Source organism: Protopterus annectens, chromosome 6.part0 (genome assembly GCF_019279795.1).
Source record: "Protopterus annectens isolate FY-2018-M chromosome 6.part0, PAN1.0, whole genome shotgun sequence".
Classification (NCBI taxonomy): domain Eukaryota; kingdom Metazoa; phylum Chordata; order Ceratodontiformes; family Protopteridae; genus Protopterus; species Protopterus annectens.
This window is the reverse complement of record NC_056737.1, coordinates 449,712,007-449,731,580: the sequence shown is the minus strand read 5'-3', so window position 1 is coordinate 449,731,580 and position 19,574 is coordinate 449,712,007.

The window sequence follows — 19,574 nt, the reverse complement described above, 5'->3', positions numbered from 1 at the left end:
GTGCTCAGCAGGTGACGTCAGCTCCGAATTTTCAAAAAGGCCAACGGCTTGGTTTGAGATCAGCTGAAGTATCTAATGATGAATTAAGTTGCTCAAAGAGGCTGTGGGGTAAAAATCAACAGCCCCATTTTTCTGAGGGAAATTACAGAGATTATGTAAACAAGGAGCAAGACCAAAGAAGTCAAGAAACAAGTATTGAACTATGACTTTGCCTGTAATAGCGCTGGAGCTGCTGGGGCTAAAATAAGTGATTTGGCAGGTACATTTTTGCAAGTAGCCCCAAATGATAATGGTTCCTTATTTAAAGTTGATTATATTCAAGGGATAGGTGCTGTATTTAATGGCGTTATGGGTGAAGATGGTTTAATAGCCTTGTCAGTGTCTAATGCTGAAGTTTGCAAACAAATCTTAAATAGCGTTGGAGCCGTCAGGGGTGTTGCAAGTGCATTAAATTCTGCTTTAAAGCCCAAAGCTCCTATTGTGAATACATTTTCATTAAAGCGTGATGGTATTTATGAAACAAGGTCTGTCAACAACAGAGCTCATGTTAAAGATGGAGCACTGGGTCAATTAACACCTAGTGTTGAGACTGGTGATTTTGACTTGAATGCTTCTTGTTTAACATATCGGGTAGTTGATCAAAAGACTGCCGATGAAGTTTTGAACTATGCTATTGCCTTTTTTGAAAATGATAGTAGTGTTAGTGTAAATGATGTGTGTACTGGTGCTTATGGTGCTTTCAATACTGGATCGTTTCACAATTTAAATGTGGGGACAAATGTTAGCTTAATTAATGGTAGTGATGTACACCAGAAAAGCAATTTGATGTTTGAATTTGATAGCATATTTTTAGATACTATTATTGCCAACCCAGATGCAATGGATGGTCATAGTAATGAGTTAATTAATGGTGTTGAATGTAGGACTGATTATAATACCCAGGACCTCATTAGTAGTGATGAAAATAATGGTTGTTTAGTTATATACAATAGTATGAGGGATTTCAAAATATATAATTAATCCACCAAAGTGGTAGGAGTGGACCATGCTAATTTCTTAACTAAAGGGTTCACTTTTGTGCCCTCTAGGAAAGGAAATTTAGTTGACATATTAATTGATTTGAAGTGTTTCATTAGGAAAGTAAACTTAAAAATTTGGTTTAATGGCCAATCCTATTGTAGAGAGGCAGGTAGTGCATTAAAAAAACCTAGTGTATTCAAACCACCTTTGAACAATGTGCTGCATCTTTATGAAAGTAAGTGTGAAAAAGAAATTAGAGAATTGTTTAAACATCAATAATATCCACATTTTAATAACTTAATTAGAGAGAAAGAAAAGCTGTTGCAGGAATTTATCAATGACAAAACAATACGTATTATGAAGCCCGATAAGGGAAGTGGGGTAGTGTTAATGAATATTCGTGAGTACTTACATAAAATGAAGTTATTGTCAATTGATGGTACCTATCAGGAGTGCTCTTTGAATGAAATTCATATAGCTTATAGGAAAATTTATCTAGTATTGGATGATATGGTACTTCAAGGCCAGATTACCTTGGATGAATTTGATTATCTTAAAAATGATTACCTCGTGGTACCTAATATTTCTGGTATTCCAAAAATACATAAGGGTTTAGCTAGGCTGAAATTTCATCCTATAGTTGATGGGCACAGGTCAAAGACATGTTATATGAGTAAGTTTCTGGACAATGTTATGCAAAAGGGCTTAAAGCAATTCTCTTATATTACCATGGATTCCTGGAATTTTTTGGAGGAATTGGACAAGATTAAAATAATTCCAGGGTTGTTCTTGGTTACTACTGATGTGGTAAACCTTTTTTTCTGTTATCCCCTATGAGGTGGATACTCAATGGTTGGAAAAACAGTTGCAAAAAACAGGATTGTATGATCAAGATGCCATTAATAAAAGCACTGCACTCATAGATATAGTGTTACAGAATAATTATATTCATTTGGAGGGCCAGTTCTCTAAACAGTTGACTGGAGTAGCCATGGGGGCCTCTTGTGCCCCCATGTTTGCTGATTGGATTATGTCATACTGGGAGCAGGAATATGTAATGCAGAGTGAATACTGGGATAATGTTATGCACTATACAAGATTTTTGGATGACCTGTTTTTCTTATGGAAGGGGACTGAATGTCAACTTAAAGAATGTTTGAGTTTTATTAACAACACTGTTGAGTTTTTGCAGTTTACCTATCATTATAGTAATGAAAAAATTTCATACTTGGATGTTGATTTAACCCTGGATAATCGTGGTTGTAAATTGTATTCTAAAATTGATCGTAAACCCACTTTTTCAAACTCATATTTGGAATTCAACAGCTGGCATCCTGAGTATCAAAAAAAATCTATTGTAAAAGGACAACTGGTTAGGGCGGCCAGGATGGTCAGCCTTGATATTGAGTTCTTGGAAGAAGTAAGGGTTATTATTGGTATGTTCTCTAAAAGAGGGTATCCATTGGAATTTTTGGCAAAAATAGTTGAAGAGGTGACAAAGAAGCATATGGAGGGTATATAAACCCATACTAAGAGGCCCCTTTCAAAGGGTTGTAGGGGAGCAGATTGATGAGTATAGCAGTAAAATGGGGAATGTGAATGGGAAACATATCCCTAATGAATATGCTTTGAGTTTTATCACCACTTTCAATTTGGATGCCAGCTTGGTATCCCAAGTTGTTCTCAAAAATTGGGATATTTTAAGTTTCAATGCAACCATTGGGTAAAAAGTGGGAAAGGACCCCCAAAAATTGTATTCAGAAGATACAGATCCCTGAAAAACTTATTTGAATCCAATTTGGGGTCTAGGGGTGGCTGTTCAAATAGACCAGTAGGAAATTATAAATGTGGAAGGTGTAATTGGTGTAGTTACATTTTGGAGACCAAGGAAAGGATAAAAAATAATGGCTTTATTTTTTTATATCAATGGACATTATAATTGTTGTAGTTCTAATATAGTCTACTTGGCTAAATGTCAAAATTGTTTCGCATTTTACAAAGGAAAAACCAGTAAACTTTTTAAGAATAGAATTAGTGAACATGTTTATGATATTAGGAAAGTCAAGGCCACCAGTGCCATTTACAGACGTATTAAGGACTATAGAGATCATAGTTTTAAAATGTTAATTATGGAACCGTTATGTAAGGACCCTCAGGGGAGAGTGATTGATCTGCACTTAGATTTTAGTGAACTAAAGTGACAGCTAAAATTGGACGCAACTAGGTTTCCGGGACGAAACTACCAATATAGCTTGTATTTTGAAGCTAAAACAAATTATGGGTTGACTGCTGTACATTATTTAGTATATATATATATATATATATATATATATATATATATATGCATATCACTGTGTGCGTTATTTTATGGTTTTCATACATTTTTTTAATATTTAGTGTTTTGCATAATGTATATATATATTTATTCATATATTTATTATGTAATACATGTACTTTTTAATATTTTTAGCACTCTTTTAATGGTTATTGTGTGCCTTCACTTTAATTGGGAGTGACTTTTAATTAATTAACATGTGATTAAAAATGGGTATATAAGGGCTGGTTATTTTAAATGATGGTTGTTCTGAGGAAGTCCCTATCAGGGGAAGAAAGCCCTAAACATTTATCAAAGTCTTCTTGAATTTTTGGCTGGCTTCTGTGTGCTGGTTTAATACATTTCTGAGTTTGTTGTTCTACTTTTCATTAATAGTGTATAAAAATTTAAAAGACTAAGGAACTTCACACATTCTATCTGCATTTTTAGGGACAGCTAGCTATCTGGAAAATTGCAGGAAGTGACACACAGCCTCCAAAGCTGACAGAATTGGTAAAATGGATGAAATTTCTGGAAAGTCCTTCTGTAACAATTCATAGTATTTTCTGATATGCTAAGAAATTTCAGATTTCTTTTACCAGAAACCACCTGATAAGAAAGGGCAATAGCCTGAATTAAACTGTAAGCAAGACCAAGTAAACTACTCCTGCTTAAAGAAATTTAAGGGTGAGTAGATACATGTTTACTTTTCTATTTGTTTTTTGACAGAAAAAAAATGGGTCCAACAGTGTTATTAATAACAGCATCATCTTTCAGAGAGATGGGCACAGCATTCTGACCAAACCATGAAGCCTTTCCTGTTTCCTGTCATGGGACCAACAACAGTGGCTCTCCCTTGCCCACTTAGGTGACTCCAACAGCCACAGAGTATGTGGCTAACCTTCAGTTCATAGTGGCAGTAGGCTCTACAACTGAAGCATCTGGGGTAAGAAATAAGTGTCCTTGGAACTAGCTATGGCAACAACCAAGCCACCCACCTGCATCTGAGGAAAACTGCTAGCCTGTTGTGTTGGCAAAGTCTGTTTGCTTAAATTTTTCTTTTTGTGGCAGGAAGAAGGACCGACCATGGGACAAGTAGTTTGTTACATGGTAAGCTGGAAATGGTGTCTGTTTCCCATTGAATACAAGCAGCAAAACACAGTAAAATGTAAAGTCACTCACAGAAAAACACAGTAAAGAGTACTTTGCCACCCTCAAAAAGTAAAATAAACACAATTTCTCTTCAGAAAAAAATTTTTTTTTTTTTTTACAAAAAATGGTTTTCATTTACTTTAAACTAACAATAAAATGTGTGCTCATGACAGTCCATTAAAATATAAACTTCTACCTTGAAAATAACTTTCCTAAACAGGAAAATACAATAAACATTTTTTAATGTGAAAGGTTTTCCCCAAAGGGAACTTATTTGCCCAGCAAAAGAGTAACACAAGCTGAGAATAGATCTTCAAAAAGCCCACAGAGGAACACTTTCTTCAATAGCTGGAAACTCTGAAAGTCTTGACACCCAAACTTGTCTTTTTGGTCAGTTCAAGCTGACTGACAGTTTGGGAGTGTGGAAGGTGACCTGAAGCTTTGGAAGCTGGCCAGCTGTTATATCCTTGGCAGTATATAATCCGTATAGCTAAGGTTATTGTAACAGTGATCAATATGATGAACATTATTATAGCAATAACCCACGCCTGGGTGTGGGTAATGCGGGATTTACCCATGGTTGGCGTGGTTTGGTCCCGAGGGCGAAGCCCGAGGGACCAAACAAAGACAACTTTGGATAAATCCCGCATTACCCACACCCAGAAGTGGGTTATTGCTATTATACTATGACATTATTTAAGAAAAGAAATAATTACTTTTCTTAAATAATGGCATTGTATAATGCCTCTTTGCTGCCCTTCAGCAGCTGTCTGGTATCCGCGGCAGTTCTGATGTACTGCGCATGCCTACGCAGTACATCAGAGCTGTGGCCAAAAGCAATGGAGAAAGCAAGATCTCCGTTGCTTTTATGTTTTACTATGTTAAATGGGTTTAACATGGCGAGACAGCTTTAAAATAAGCAACGGAGATGTCCGTTGCTCATTTTAAAGCTGTCTCGCTATGTTAAACCCATTTAACATAGGGAAACAGTAAAAAGCAATGGAGATCTTGCTTTCTCCTTTGCTTTTTTTTTTTAAACCTGTCTTGCTATGTTAAATGGGTTTAACATAGCGAGACAGCTTTAAAATAAACAACGGAGATCTCCGTTGCTTATTTTAAAGCTGTCTCGCTATGTTAAACCCATTTAACATAGCGAGACAGGTTAAAAAAAAAGCAACGGAGAAAGCAAGATCTCCATTAAAAAAAAAGCAATGGAGAAAGCAGGATCTCCATTGCTTTTTACACACTGTGTCGCTATGTTAAAGGAGTTTAACATAGCGAGACATCTTTAAAAAAAGCAACGGAGGTCTCCGTTGCTTTTTTTAAACCTGTGTCGCTATGTTAAACTCTTTTAACATAGCGAGACAGTGTTTTAAACGAGACTTATACTAATGGAAATAGTCCGGGTGACCGGACCTTTTTCCATTAGTATAAGTCGATTTACAACGTGCACGCTGGCCAATCAGCGTGCACATTTTGGAATATTAATGAGGGGTCATGGTATAATGGGTATCAATACATTCTGGAAGAACAGACTGTGAGTAGGATTAATGAACACTGCATCCTCATTGGGTACAGCTGGTATGTACCCAAAATATGGACTAAGCCTTTTGTGACTCAGTGGGGCATCTTGTTACCAAGGTTTATTTTAATATAGATTTTAGAAACTGCATTACAAAGTATATTAATGTAACAAACACATGCTTTGCTGAGCAAACAAATGCCATTGCTATCAGAAATTAAGGTAAACATAGAAAGTAAGTGCAGTTCCCAGTTTTATTTCATGCTTTACAAGTATGACACAAACATTACAAAGGGTTGATTAGGAAATATTGTTATTAAGTGTTTAATCTGATTGGGAGATATAAGCACAGGCTTAACTAGAAATTGGATAGGATAAATATCTAGTTCCATATTTTATACTGACAAAATTATTTTTTATAAACAGCTCAGTAGGCATTAATGCATTTGTTATTGAAATAATGGCTGCTTTTTTAACCAGTTTTAATAAAAGTGATAGTGGGCATTAAGGCCATTTTTTTAACTGAATTCTTTGCAACTCTTTTCTTATTTTTTTTATCTAGATATATTTACCTGAAAAATAATTTGAGATGTTTTTTTTTCAGTACAGTATTGATGGTCAAGCCACTTATTTTCTGACATTTAATATATAAAGAAAAAGTCTTCATGGGAAATTCTAAAAGTATTAGACATCTCTTAAGCAAGGGAAATATTCACTACATATTACCTTCCACTGTATTCTGATGTTCATTGTTGTTTGCATTTCTGTGGTTTATGATGACTTTTCTGCCGCAGTAATCCACACAGTTTCCCATACTGATATTATGGTTTTCAAATCCTACACATAAGCATAAAATGCAGATTTAAAACATGACAGTGAAGGAAATATATGAAAGAAAAGGCTACTTTTAACTAAAAAAAAGAAACATTTGGAGCTTCCTTTTATGAAGTATTGTTCTTGTTTCATATGTTCATGTTTAATGGGCAGAAGTGTCAAGTAGTCCTTACTGATATTTCCAAGTAATTTATTTCTTTTTAGATATTTGACCATATCATATTTCCTTGTTCCTTAGAATCATTAGCCAGTTCATCACAAAACTGTAGTCGTCACACTAGGAAAAACCACTGAAGACCATATTTTAATGGGAGGGAAACACAGTATTCATTTTTAGGCCATACATATTTCCCAGCCATTCCCTACATTACCTACCAGAATGGACATCTCATAAAGAAAACACTAACCTTGTAGTGCAACATTTAAATCTAAAGCCAGCAGTCTCCATTGCATAGTTTCAAGAATCATTGTTCTGGCCTAAGGGTCAACTTGGAACAAAGACTTCAAGCCATTTGATGAAAAAAAAAAAAAAATGGAGAATCAACCCACCTTTTGTACAGTATTAAGGATTGAAAACACATAACAGACAGTGATATAATTTTCCAACAGGTATCAAAATGGAAATAAACCTTTTTTATCATGCTGTTTTGTAGGTATTTCATAACCAATGTATGTTCTGTGCATACAGTAGAAGACATTTATGGTTGTTAGAAAATTTTCTTAGAAAATGTTCCCAGAGAATACCAGTATGCATATAAATGTGTTAACTTGACTGATAAGATGACTGTTGATGTCTATGAGGATGTTGTATTCTAGTCTTGTGCCATTAGGTGGAGATAGAGGATGGCAGAAGGAGGGAGACAGAGTAGTGGAGGTGAGAAGGACTAGATGTTCATAGGTTCATAGGTTCATACTAGGCTATCTGCCCTAGGGCATTTATAAGCCTAGCCAGAATGTGTTTGGCTTTCACCACCCATTTTAAATTTATTTTGCTATGCCCTTTTTCGAGGTAAGTATACTGTGCCTCTGTCTAACAGTGACACAGAAGTGATACCCAGGGTAAACCTATGATCTCCCATCCACTCATCAAGATTCTTCTTGAAGAGAGTCAATGAGGGACTCTGCCTAACCTGGACTGGGATTTTATTCCAGAGTGAAGGGAGCCCCTGGGTTATGAATCTGTCCCTCCAGCATGTCCTATTTATTTCAGTGCTGAGGTTCAAGTCTCTCGAGCGTGTAGCTCGATGGGATTTGGATTTTCTGAGGTGCCGCATGTCCATTAATTCTGGGTTGGACATGGCTTTATATGTCAGGCACAGATTGCCTCTGAACAGGCGGTATGCCACTGAGTAGAGCTGGAGTTTCTTTAACCGGGCAGCATACGGCATCTGTTTGAGCCCTTTGATCCTCTTGGTGAGGTACTTTTGGGGTCTTTCCAGTTGCTGCAGGTGTCTGGTAAGGTACATCCCAAAAGGGGCATTGTACTCAATTATGGGCCTGATGAGGGATGAGTAAAGAGGCACAATGACCTCCCCTGATCTAGATGTGAATCCCTTCATGATTAGGTGGGCTATATAAAATGTTTTTCTAACCACTTTGGCCACGTGGTTGTCAAATGAGAGATTGCTATCAACTTGGGTCCCCAGGTCCCTAATTACTTCTTCTGTACTTAATGGATTACCACCTATGTGGTAATTTGTGGGCACTTTGTTTTTGCCAAAGGGGATGACTATACACTTTTTGGCATTTAGTTTGAGGCCATGGCTCTGGCACCAGTTGTCTGTTTCTATGAGGCCCTTTTGGAGGATGCTTGTGTTGGCTGGAGAGTCGATTATGGCGCCCAGTTTGCAGTCATCTGCAAACTTGGTCAGCCACAGTCCTTCCTTGTTGGCCTGTACCTCCTAGAAATATATACGAACAAGAGAGGTCCCAGGACTGAGCCTTGTGGGACATCACTTGTAACTTGTTTGGAGTCTGACATGGCTCCAGCAATTCTAACCATGTGGGCTCTGTCCTTGAGCCAGTTTGCAATCCATCTAGTGACATAGGAGTTTATATTTAAGCTGGTGAGCTTATCTATAATGCCCGAGTGGGGTATTGTATCGAAGGCTTTTGCGAGGTCCAGGTAGGCTGTGTGGACCACCTTCCCCTCGTCAATGGCCTTGGGGACTGTTTCAAAGAAATCAACCAGGTTTAAGAGGCAGGATCTGCCCTTAACAAAGCTGAACTGGGTAGGATCCAGTGTCTGTAGGTCCCCAATATCTTTATTTATGAGGTCCATGATGATCCTTTCCATAGCTTTGCAGACCAAGCTAGTCAGGCTTATGGGGCAATAGTTTCCAGGATCTGTTGAGGCACCACCTTTATGGAGAGGGACCACTGTTGCTGTATGCCACTCTTTGGGTACATATCCTGTAGTAAGGCTGAGATTGAACAGTAGTTTTATGTTTGGGTTTAGCTCTTCTTGGAGTTCATGTAGGATGCAGCCCGGGACGCCGTCTGGTCCCATTGATGCTGTGTTTTTTGCTTTGGAGAGGGCGGCTCTTACCTGAGCACCTGAGATGTCAGGGGGGCAGCACTCTGCTGGGATAGATATTTGCCCTTTGGGTGGGGGGGGGGGGGGAGAAGTTTGCGCTGAACCTGTCAGCTAGGATGTTGGCAATGTCTGTGGGTTCGGTGTATCTTTTGTCATTTTGGACTAATTCTGATCATATCTGGGAATTACCACCCAGGTTCCTAACATAACTAAAGAAAGCCTTGTGATTATCCTTAGTGTCCTGTGCAATTTTTCTCTCAAAGCTGGCCTTAGACAATTTTATGAGTGCCTGTAGTTTTTTGCTAATACTGATCAGTGATGCCGTCCCTTTTTGGGATTTTGCTCTATCATTTAGTAGCTTCCTCCTTCTATTGTATAGTTTGTTTATGGCTGGGGTCCACCAGACAGGACATCTGCCTTTGGAGGATTGGGTCTTGGTTTTATTTGGGATCGCATGATCCATGCATTCCTGAAGGTGTTCATAGAATGCGTTTATAAAGGATTCTGCGGTCTGGGCCATATTTTCCACAGGCCCGGGGGCTTTGAAGGATTCCACCTTGGTTTTGAGAAGTGTGAAATTTGCTTTAGAGAAGTTTTTCACTGTGGTTTTCTGGGCAGGGAGTGGGGTCGGGATGTGAATATCCAGTGAGATTAGTTTATGGTCTGATCTTACCAGTGAGGGATACACTTCTGGTCTGGAGCATAGAGTCCCCATGTTGGTGATGATCAGGTCCAGTATGTTTTCCCCTCTTGTGGGAGTGGTAACAAGTTGTTCCATAGCATTTGAATTTATAAATTCTAGGAACCTTTGGGCTAGGGTGTTGGAGCTAGAGTAATGCTCCAAGTCTATGTTTGGGTAGTTGAAGTCGCCCAATATAATGGTGTTTGGAGAGACCTTCATATTTTCCAGTGTTCTCAGGAAGGCAGAGTGGGGGTTCTTGGGTTTGGGAGGGTGGTCTGTAGCAGGCTATAAACTGGAAGGCAGTTTTACCCACTGTTAGTTGCACATGGATAGTCTCTGATGCTTCGTGCTTTGCCACCAACCTGGAGGTGTGGGTATCTTTGATGAATATCGATACTCCCCCTCCTTTTGTGGTTCGGTCCAAGTTTTGGGGCCGAAAATCATGGTATGAGGTATAACCTGGTAGTGCTGGGGTGCTCTCGGGAGCCCTGAACCAGGTTTCTGTTACTGCACAGATATCGATGTTCTCCATGCTGAGGAGAGTTTCGAGTGCATCATCTTGAGGTTTAGACTTCTGGCGTTGAGTAGCATTACTCTTAGTTTCTTATCCCTTGTGATACCTATGGAGGTGGGTTTGTCTTTTGAGCCTTGCCTAAAAAAGGCACTATGGGGGTAGCAAGAGCCTTTGCCAATATCCGAAAGCCCAGGGGTGACAGGTGCAAGCCGTCCCTACCAAAGCATCGTGGCTTGTCGAGCATATCATCCCAAGCTGACAGGCATTGGATCCCCTTTGAATGACACCAGTACTTAAGCCAATTGTTGAAATTGATCATCTTGTCTTCATATTGTGGCATCATTCTTGGTGAGGGTAAGATGCTACTCAAGGCCATGGTCATACCGGCCTGGGCTAGATGCTCAGAGAGCTCCTCTATGTCTCTTTTCATGTAGTCCAGGGAGGTACATCTCAGGTCATTCACACCAGCATGGACAATGACTGAGTCATATTTGTACTTGCCTTGGAGTGACCTGAGTGCTTGTGTTATGTGGCGGATCCTAGTGCCCTACAGGCTGCTCACCGTGACCCTCTCCTTGTTTAGCCTGGTGAGCGGGACATCAGTGTGCCTGACGATAGAGTCACCTATTACAAGTGTATCAGGTGTGTTGTTTAGTCTTAAGGGCTGTGACTGTTTGGCACACTGTCTTTGTGAGATATGTGTTGCACGTGTTTTGTTTTGGGGTAGCGGTTGCTTGGGTGTCTGCTTTGGAGGTCTCTGCTGCTTAGGCAGATCTTTATTTAGAGCCTCCGAGTATGTTTTTGTGTGATTATGTGTTTGGTTTGCTGTCGTGGTAGGTCTATGTGAGACTGGAATTGTAGTGAGTGTGGTTTCCTTCTCCTCCTGACTGGTTATGCCAGAACTGAGTTGAGAGAGCTTAGCCTCCAGTTTGGTTATATGGTTGCATCTCTCACATGTGCTGGAATTTGTTGGGAGGAGGAAAGGGTTGTCCATGTACATGAGGCAGTTGTAACATTGCCTCAAGATTCCCAGATTCACCAGCTGGACTGGAGAGGAGATTGACAACTGACCTTTGGACATGCTAGAATAATATTGGGAATTCCTTTATAATTGAAAACAAGGGCCAGTGGGGAGTGAGGGTGTAGTGCTTTTAATTTTTAGTGCTGACTTACATAATTGCTTTAGTGAATAAGTGCCAGGTAACTTAAGTGCAATGTGTTACAGGTAACTTAAATGCAAAAACAACAAACAGTAACTTTCTTTCAAGTGAAACAAGGAAATAAGTACAGTAAGCAATGCAGATATCACTAGTGATCCACAGAAGTGCTGAGAAGCCACATATTAGGTGGAATTAGCGTTCCAGGGAAATAACAAGCAAACAAACAACAAGCATATAAACAAAGCTAGATTCAGCAGGCCTGGATCTAGTCTATGCTACAGCAAACAAGGTGTACCAATTTCAGTAAGATACAGTTCAAATATTCAGGCACTATAAACCTTTAACCAGAAATTCCCAGCTCAGAAGGGCAGAGTCCAGCCTCTTCTCCCACAAGAGTGCAGACCACGAACCTTCTTAATGTAAAATAACTGGCCTGAAGCCCAAGTGCTTAAACCAGAACTAATACACTTTAAGAATAACAGACACTGGGCTCTCAATCAGCAGTTCCCAACTTAGAAGGATGAAAGCTACCTGTCCTGCCACCACAGTGCATGCCACAAACCTTTCTAATGTAAAACAACTGGTCTGAAGCACAAGTGCTTAATCCAACAGACTTAGAATGATAGCTACACTTTAATCAAGTTACTACCAAGCAGTAATAAATACAATTGAATACTTTAGAGAATGCCTGGATTAGTGCTCAAGTTACACAAACAAAGCTAGATCCAGCAGGCCCGAATCCAGTCTATGCCACAGTAAACAAGGCGCACCAACTTCAGTAAGAAGCAGTTCAGATATGCATGCACTATAAGCCTTTAACCAGAAATTCCCAGCTCAGAAGGGCAGAGTCCAGCCTCTCCTCCCACAAGAGTGCAGACCACGAACCCTCTTAATGTAAAATAACTGGCCTGAAAGCCCAAGTGCTTAAACCAGAATTAATACACTTTTAGAATAACAGACACTGAGCCCTCAATCAGCAGTTCCCAACCTAGAAGGATGTAAGCTACCTGTTCTACAGTGCAGACCACAAACCTTCTCAGTGCAAAATAACTGGTCCAAAGCCCAAGTGTTTAAACCAAAAGGCTTAGAATTAGTTACACCAAGCAGTAATAAATACAATTGGGTACTTTTAAGATGATGCAAAAGTAAAATAAAGTAGGTAGAAACACATGTACAGTAAAAGCAGATGAAATTTTTTTTTTCTGAACAAGTGCTGAGATCAAAGAAACAGATTTGAGTGCTGAAACTAGAAAACTGGCTAGTTATAAGAAAAAAAAACTAAGCTAGAAGGCTTCCCTCCAACACAGAAGGGCTTGGGGGCTCAGAAGCCTACAAATAGTCTATACCACTTAACAGGAAAGGCAGGAAACAAGCTTAATTTTTTTTTCTGTTTCCCAGATACTCTCTTTGTACACAGTAGGAGTGCCTGAAATCAGAATATGATCTCACTGCACAGTTGAGTGAGCAAATGAGATGGGCCCAGAAGGAGTATCCAAACACAAATTTACAAGAGGGGCTGGCAGTTTCAATGCCACTAAGATTAACACCAAAATAAAAACAGGGAGGGTGGGTGGCACTAACTGAAGAGCAGAGTCAAAACTTCCAGTTCAGTTAATATTCCTGCAACACAGTTAAAATTAATTTAAATACTGTATTTTTGTAAAACAAAATGCAGATAAAGGTACTTAAATTCTCTTATACATCCAGTTGAATACAGCTAGTTCTTAGCCGCCCAAAGCTGAGGTTTTTAAGCAGAAAATATTTCACACTGTACCACTTAAATAGGCAAGGACAGGAAATCAAAGAATGTGGCTACCCCCACACCTGTAATTACTAGCAAATAATAAAATTCAGCAAACACTGACTAACTTCCAGTTCAGTTAATATTCCTGCAACACAGTTAAAATCAATTTAAATACTGTATTTTTTGAAAAAAAAGTGCAGATAAAGGTACTTAAATTCTCTTATACGTCCAGTTGAATACAGCTAGTTCTTAGCCGGCCAAAGCTGAGGTTTTTAAGCAGAAAATATTTCACACTGTACCACTTAAATAGGCAAGGACAGGAAATCAAAGAATGTGACTACCCCAACACCTGTAATTACTAGACAATAATAAAATTCAGCAAACACTGACTAACTTCCAGTTCAGTTAATATTCCTGCAACACAGTTAAAATCAATTTAAATACTGTATTTTTAAAAAAAAAGTGCAGATAAAGGTACTTAAATTCTCTTATACGTCCAGTTGAATACAGCTAGTTCTTAGACGGCCAAAGCTGAGGTTTTTAAGCTGTTCCTGTTGTACTGATGTGTTCTGTTTCTGTAGTTGCTTCAAATGGTTGGATTAAAATCTGTAATACTGAACTTGGAGTCTGTCAATATTACTCATCTGGCAACTTAATTTGGCGATGAGGTACTTACTTGTTTCTGCTTTTTTTGCAATGACTGTTGCTGCTACTCCTTTTCCTGCATCATTTTTGCCATGCCTGGGTGAACCTGCTATACTACTGGTGCAAAACATCCGGCCTATTGGCAAAATCCAGCCTGCCATGCAATGCCATCTGGCTCCCAGGAAGTAACCAAAAAATTTATAAAAAGTGAAAAAATGCTATGCCTTACTCCAGTCATGCAAACTTTCCAGCACGTGCTTACTTACCTAATTGAGACACCTCTAATTTTAGCCGTGGAAGTAACTATTCTTTATTGTTTATAACTGCAGTCTATAAACAGAAGTAAGTTTCTGCAAGAGTTTGTAGTAAGTCACGGCTGCAAGCCAGAATAAAGTTAAATGCAAAGTTGATGTAGAAAACAGACAATTTCATGACTGCTGTCTTAAGTAAAAATGCCAGTTACCTGTACCTATTGTTAACTTGTAATGACTTACTATGTTTTGAGGTGGCCCGAAGATGCATTAAGAATTCGTGTAGTGGCCCTCCCCATAAAAAGGTTGTGCACCACTGTCCTATACCCTTTGATATTTGGCTGAAAATGTTTACATGCTGGTTACTGGTGCATCAGGAGATGAATGGCCGGAAGCATGCAAAAGGGTATTTCTCCTTTATTGTCTGAGAGCAGAAGGTCAGAGACTGTTTTACACACTTTCAAACCATGGTATGTCAGTGGAGGATGCCATTAGGGCTTTATGAGCTAATTTTTCTCTATGGAGAAAATGTTGTCAGGCTGCCCATGAAACTATCCCTCAGTATGTGGCTGCATTATGAGACTTAGAAATTAAAAGTGAGTTTGATACTAAACTAGATGAAATGTTATCTGATCAGCTGGTGAACACGTGTCTAGTCATCCTATATGTGAACAATTACTTTTAGAACTTTGGATAAAGCTATTACGATTACTACACAAATTGAAGCTGCAGATGAGCAGGCAAAGTTTATTTTGGGTGATAGATCAGCCCTGGTACAGACTGTAGATACTCAGCCTATGTCTGCTGCTGGTTGCCAGCACCACAGGTCTTCTTGCAAGCCCCTTCCTGTTTCACAGCCTACAGCTGCTATGCCTTCTGCAGTATCATTTCATGCTTATCTTTGTGGATCTGATAAGCATCTTGCTAATGATAAACACTGTCCTTCTGCTTCTGTTGAATGTAACAACTGCCGAAAGTCTGGTCATTTTGCACGTGTTTGCTGTTCTTTGCAAATATGCTCTGTGCAGGAAGTTGCCTTACCTGAGCTTCAGATCCTTTACTTAAGTGACTATTCATCATCTGTGAGACTCTGTGTCAGTGTCACAATGAAAACTTCAACTGCTACTGCACTTGTGGATCTAATTGTAGATTCTGGTTCATCAGTATCCATTTTGGCTAAATGTATTTATGATGCACATTTTCAAAAGGAACCTTTATTGCCATTTTCAGTTAAGCAAGTGACTTATCCTTGTGCTCCACTTCCTGTACTTGGCTGCTTACCAGTTTCTGTGTCCAAAGATGATGTTACATGCTCTACATCTATTTTCATTGTGGAGTCTGGAACTGCTTTGCTGGGTATGGATTTAATAAAGGGTCTACATTTCTGTTTTAATGGCAGTACTGTTGTACCATGTGCTACCATGAACTTGGTTCCTGTTATGCGTCTTTCTATAGCTCCATTACCTCCTCTGACCCTGGGTTGTGCAAAAGGCTTCATATAAAAGATAAAGTATTAGATCCTGTTACTCCAGTATGACAAAAACTATGTCCCTTATCTCTGTCAGTTCGGCAGGGTGTAAGTGCAGAGCTCAGTCATCTTCTTCAAGCAGGGATTATTGAAAAAAATCTCCCTGGATCTCACCCATTGTGGTGGTTCAAAAGAGGACTGGTGGTATTGGCCTATGCGTTGATTTGAAAGAACCTAATAAAGTTATCATTGTGGATAATTTTCCTCTTCTTCACATTGATGAAATGCTGTCCTTGCTGAAAGGAGCAACAATGTTCTCTATCATTGATTTAGAAAGTGCATACTTTCAGCTTTTGCTTCATGAAGACAGCCATTACTTGACTGCTTTTATTACTCATGATGGCTTGTTCCACTTTTGCCGGGTTCTATGTGGGTTAGCATCTGCTCCATCTGCTTTTCAAAAGATGCTTGCTATAATTTTGCAGGGGTTGGCAAATGGTGTGAATTACTTAGATGATATAATTTTATGGGGACACACACAGGCTGACCATGATCAAACACTTCAAGCAGTTTTTAAATGCATAAAACATGCAGGATTACAGCTAAATGAATCAAAATGTAATTTCAGTCAGGCCAGTTTGCATTTTCTGGTTCATACGGTTACAGCAAAAAGGATACAGCCTGATCAGGAGCATCTTGAGGCTCTTCTCTGTGTCCCAGCTCCCACCAATGTTTCCAAGTTACGTTCTTTCTTTGGACTTGCGTCTTGGTATAATAAGTTTATTCCACACTTTGTCACCATTGTAGAATTCCCTACATGCCTACTTCCACCAAGATATGCTACTTTCTTGGTCTGAGGAAGCTCAGCACAGTTTTATGTCAGTGAAACAGTGGCTGATTAGCAGTCCAGCCTTGGCTTTATTTAACCCTGATTTGCCTACAGTAGTTTCTACTGACATGTCTGATTATGGGCTTGGAGCTGTCCTTGATCAAGTTCACCCTGATCATATGGAATGGACTGTTGCATTTGCATCTAGGATTATTACTACTGCTGAAAGGAAATATTCTACAATTGAAAAAGAGGCTCTTGGATGTGTGTGGGCTGTTGAAAAATGGAGAACTTACTTGTGGGGTCGTAAATTTACTCTCTGTACTGATCACCAAGCATTGACCATGCTATTATCCTCAAAAGGGTCTGATTGTGCAGGCATGCAGAGTGCACATTGGGCAGCATGACTGCTGTCTTTCAACTATACTGTTGCTTATCATCCTGGGTCACAGAATTACATTGCTGATTGTCTCTTGCCTGTTACTGCTGAAGACATTCTGAACCTGAACCTGAGTTTGTGGCAATGTTGTCTGCTGATTTAATTGTCCTGCCACCTGGTGAATTTGCCTCTGCTTCTGCCTCCTGCAGTGAGTTGTCTGCTCTGCAAACCAATCTTACCAATGTTTGGCCTTCTTCTCTTAATGCAGTGGATAAAAACATGCATCCATATTTCTGATTATGAGATGAACTCAGTGAACAAGATGAGTTTGTGTTCTGTAGCATTCATCTCATTGCTCCTGTTTCTCTGCACCACACTTTAGTAACGCTTGCTCACGAAGGCCACCAAGGAATGGCTAGAACCAAACAGTGGCTGTGTGAGCTATACTGGTGGCCAGGTAAGGATGATATGGTTGCAGCTCAAGTTAAAAATTGTCAACTCTGCTAAACTTCTTATAAGACTGTCAACCTTTCAGCGGCACCTTTACAACCTGTTCCATTTCCATCTGAACCTTGGCAAAAGCTCACCATAGATTTAGTGGGTCCATTTGACACAGCTGCCTGGAATTGTCATTATGCCCTAACCGTCACTGATTACCACAGCAAGTGGCCAGAAGTTGCCTTCATTGTCTCTGTCACTACTCAAAATATTATAGACTTCCTCACTTCAGTTTTTAGCTGATTCGGGCATCCATGTACCATTGTATCAGATAATGGTTGTCAATTTACCTCTGCATATTTTGCAGCATTTCTGGCAGAAAGAGATGTACAATACATCCATATTTCAGTATACCACCCAGCTGCAAATGGTGCCATTAAAAGATTTCATCATATTCTCATTGCTTGCATACAGTCTGCTATCTTACAAGTGAAACCCTGGAAACCGCTTGTCTCAAAATTCCTTCAGGTATATTATGCAACACCACATTCTACTACAGGAGTCTCCTCTTTTGAATCACTTATTGGCCGGAAAATGCGAACATGCCTCAATGTCATTCCTCTGGTTTCCTGCCCAGTTAATGCTGATACTGTTGGTAAAAGGGTCTCCTCTCTTCAAGAGAAAATTAAACAGTATTCCAATACTAGACATGGAGCACGACTTCCTCAATTTCAAAAGGTGGACAAGGTGCATATTCAGAATCTACTACATGTTCCAAAAGCACATCCAAGATTTTTACAACCTGTGGAAATTCAAAAGGAAATTGGCCCATGTAATTACTTGTTGGGAGATGGGAAAAAATGGTATTCTTCCCATTTATCTTTGTTAAATGCACCTGAGACGAGTGATGCTTCAAGAGATGCTCCAGTGGAATTCCCACTTCCATCTACAGTGACACCAAATGCCTGAATCTCTTTACATTTCTCCAGCTCATGTGAGAAGGAAACCTCGTTGGCTTGAGTACTGTGTTACATAAATATAAATGTTGATGTATTTCACTGTTCATTACAATGTTAGTGATGTTTAATTTACATATTGTAAGTGTAGTGCTATTAAGTAAGGGGGGATATGTTGTGTTCTGGTCTTATTCCACTAGGTGGAGATAGAGGAAGACACACGGAGGGAGGCAGAGTAGTGGAGGTGAGAACGACTGGATGTTCCTGTTGAACTGATGTGTTCTATTTCTGTAGGTGCTTCAAGGGTTGGATTAAAATCTTTAATATTGAACTTGGAGTCTGTCTATATTAATCATCTGGCAACTTAACAGAGGATAACATGTTTTCTCAGAAATAGGGATGCATAGCCTTGGACCAGATGCCAGTCATGAGAAGTATACATGTGCCACAAAGTTTCAGGTCACTAACTACAGTGTTGTCAGCAATAATTGACAAGCTTTTTGATGAGAGTGACAGAAGTAACCAACATGTTTGTAAAAACCCTTATTTTTTGAATTGTCAGTTGTCTCTTCTTAAAGGAGCCCAGCATCTATATTTCTTGTTTGACAGTTTTGATAACTGGAAGCTTTAAGGAACATGTTAGTTTTAATCATTCCCTCACTTTCATGTAACTCTATTCCCAACATATTCCATAAAATAGAATCACTAATAGCTTTGTACCTCAAACATAAACTGGTCCTGATGAATCTGTATATGAAATAAAAAATAAATCTAAAGCTTTAAGATGCTCAGGATAACATATTTTCCTGTATGGTAGCAATCTTTACAAAAGTTTCCTAAGAATGTCTTCTAACAACCATAAATCTCCACTAGTGTGTACAAAGACCATGACATTATAGTCAGGTATTGGCATAACATATAGAACATACAACCCCAAGGGCATTCAATGAACTTATGAACATGGTCTTTAATATTAGACCAACAGTTTGTAATCAGCTAGACCTGACAGATACAGCACTTCTCTTCAAGCAAAGTTTGTTACTGATGAACATCTTGCATTATGTATAGTTTCAAAGACATCAGTAATATGTTGGTCTCCTAATATGGGTCCAAAGTTTAACATTTTACAT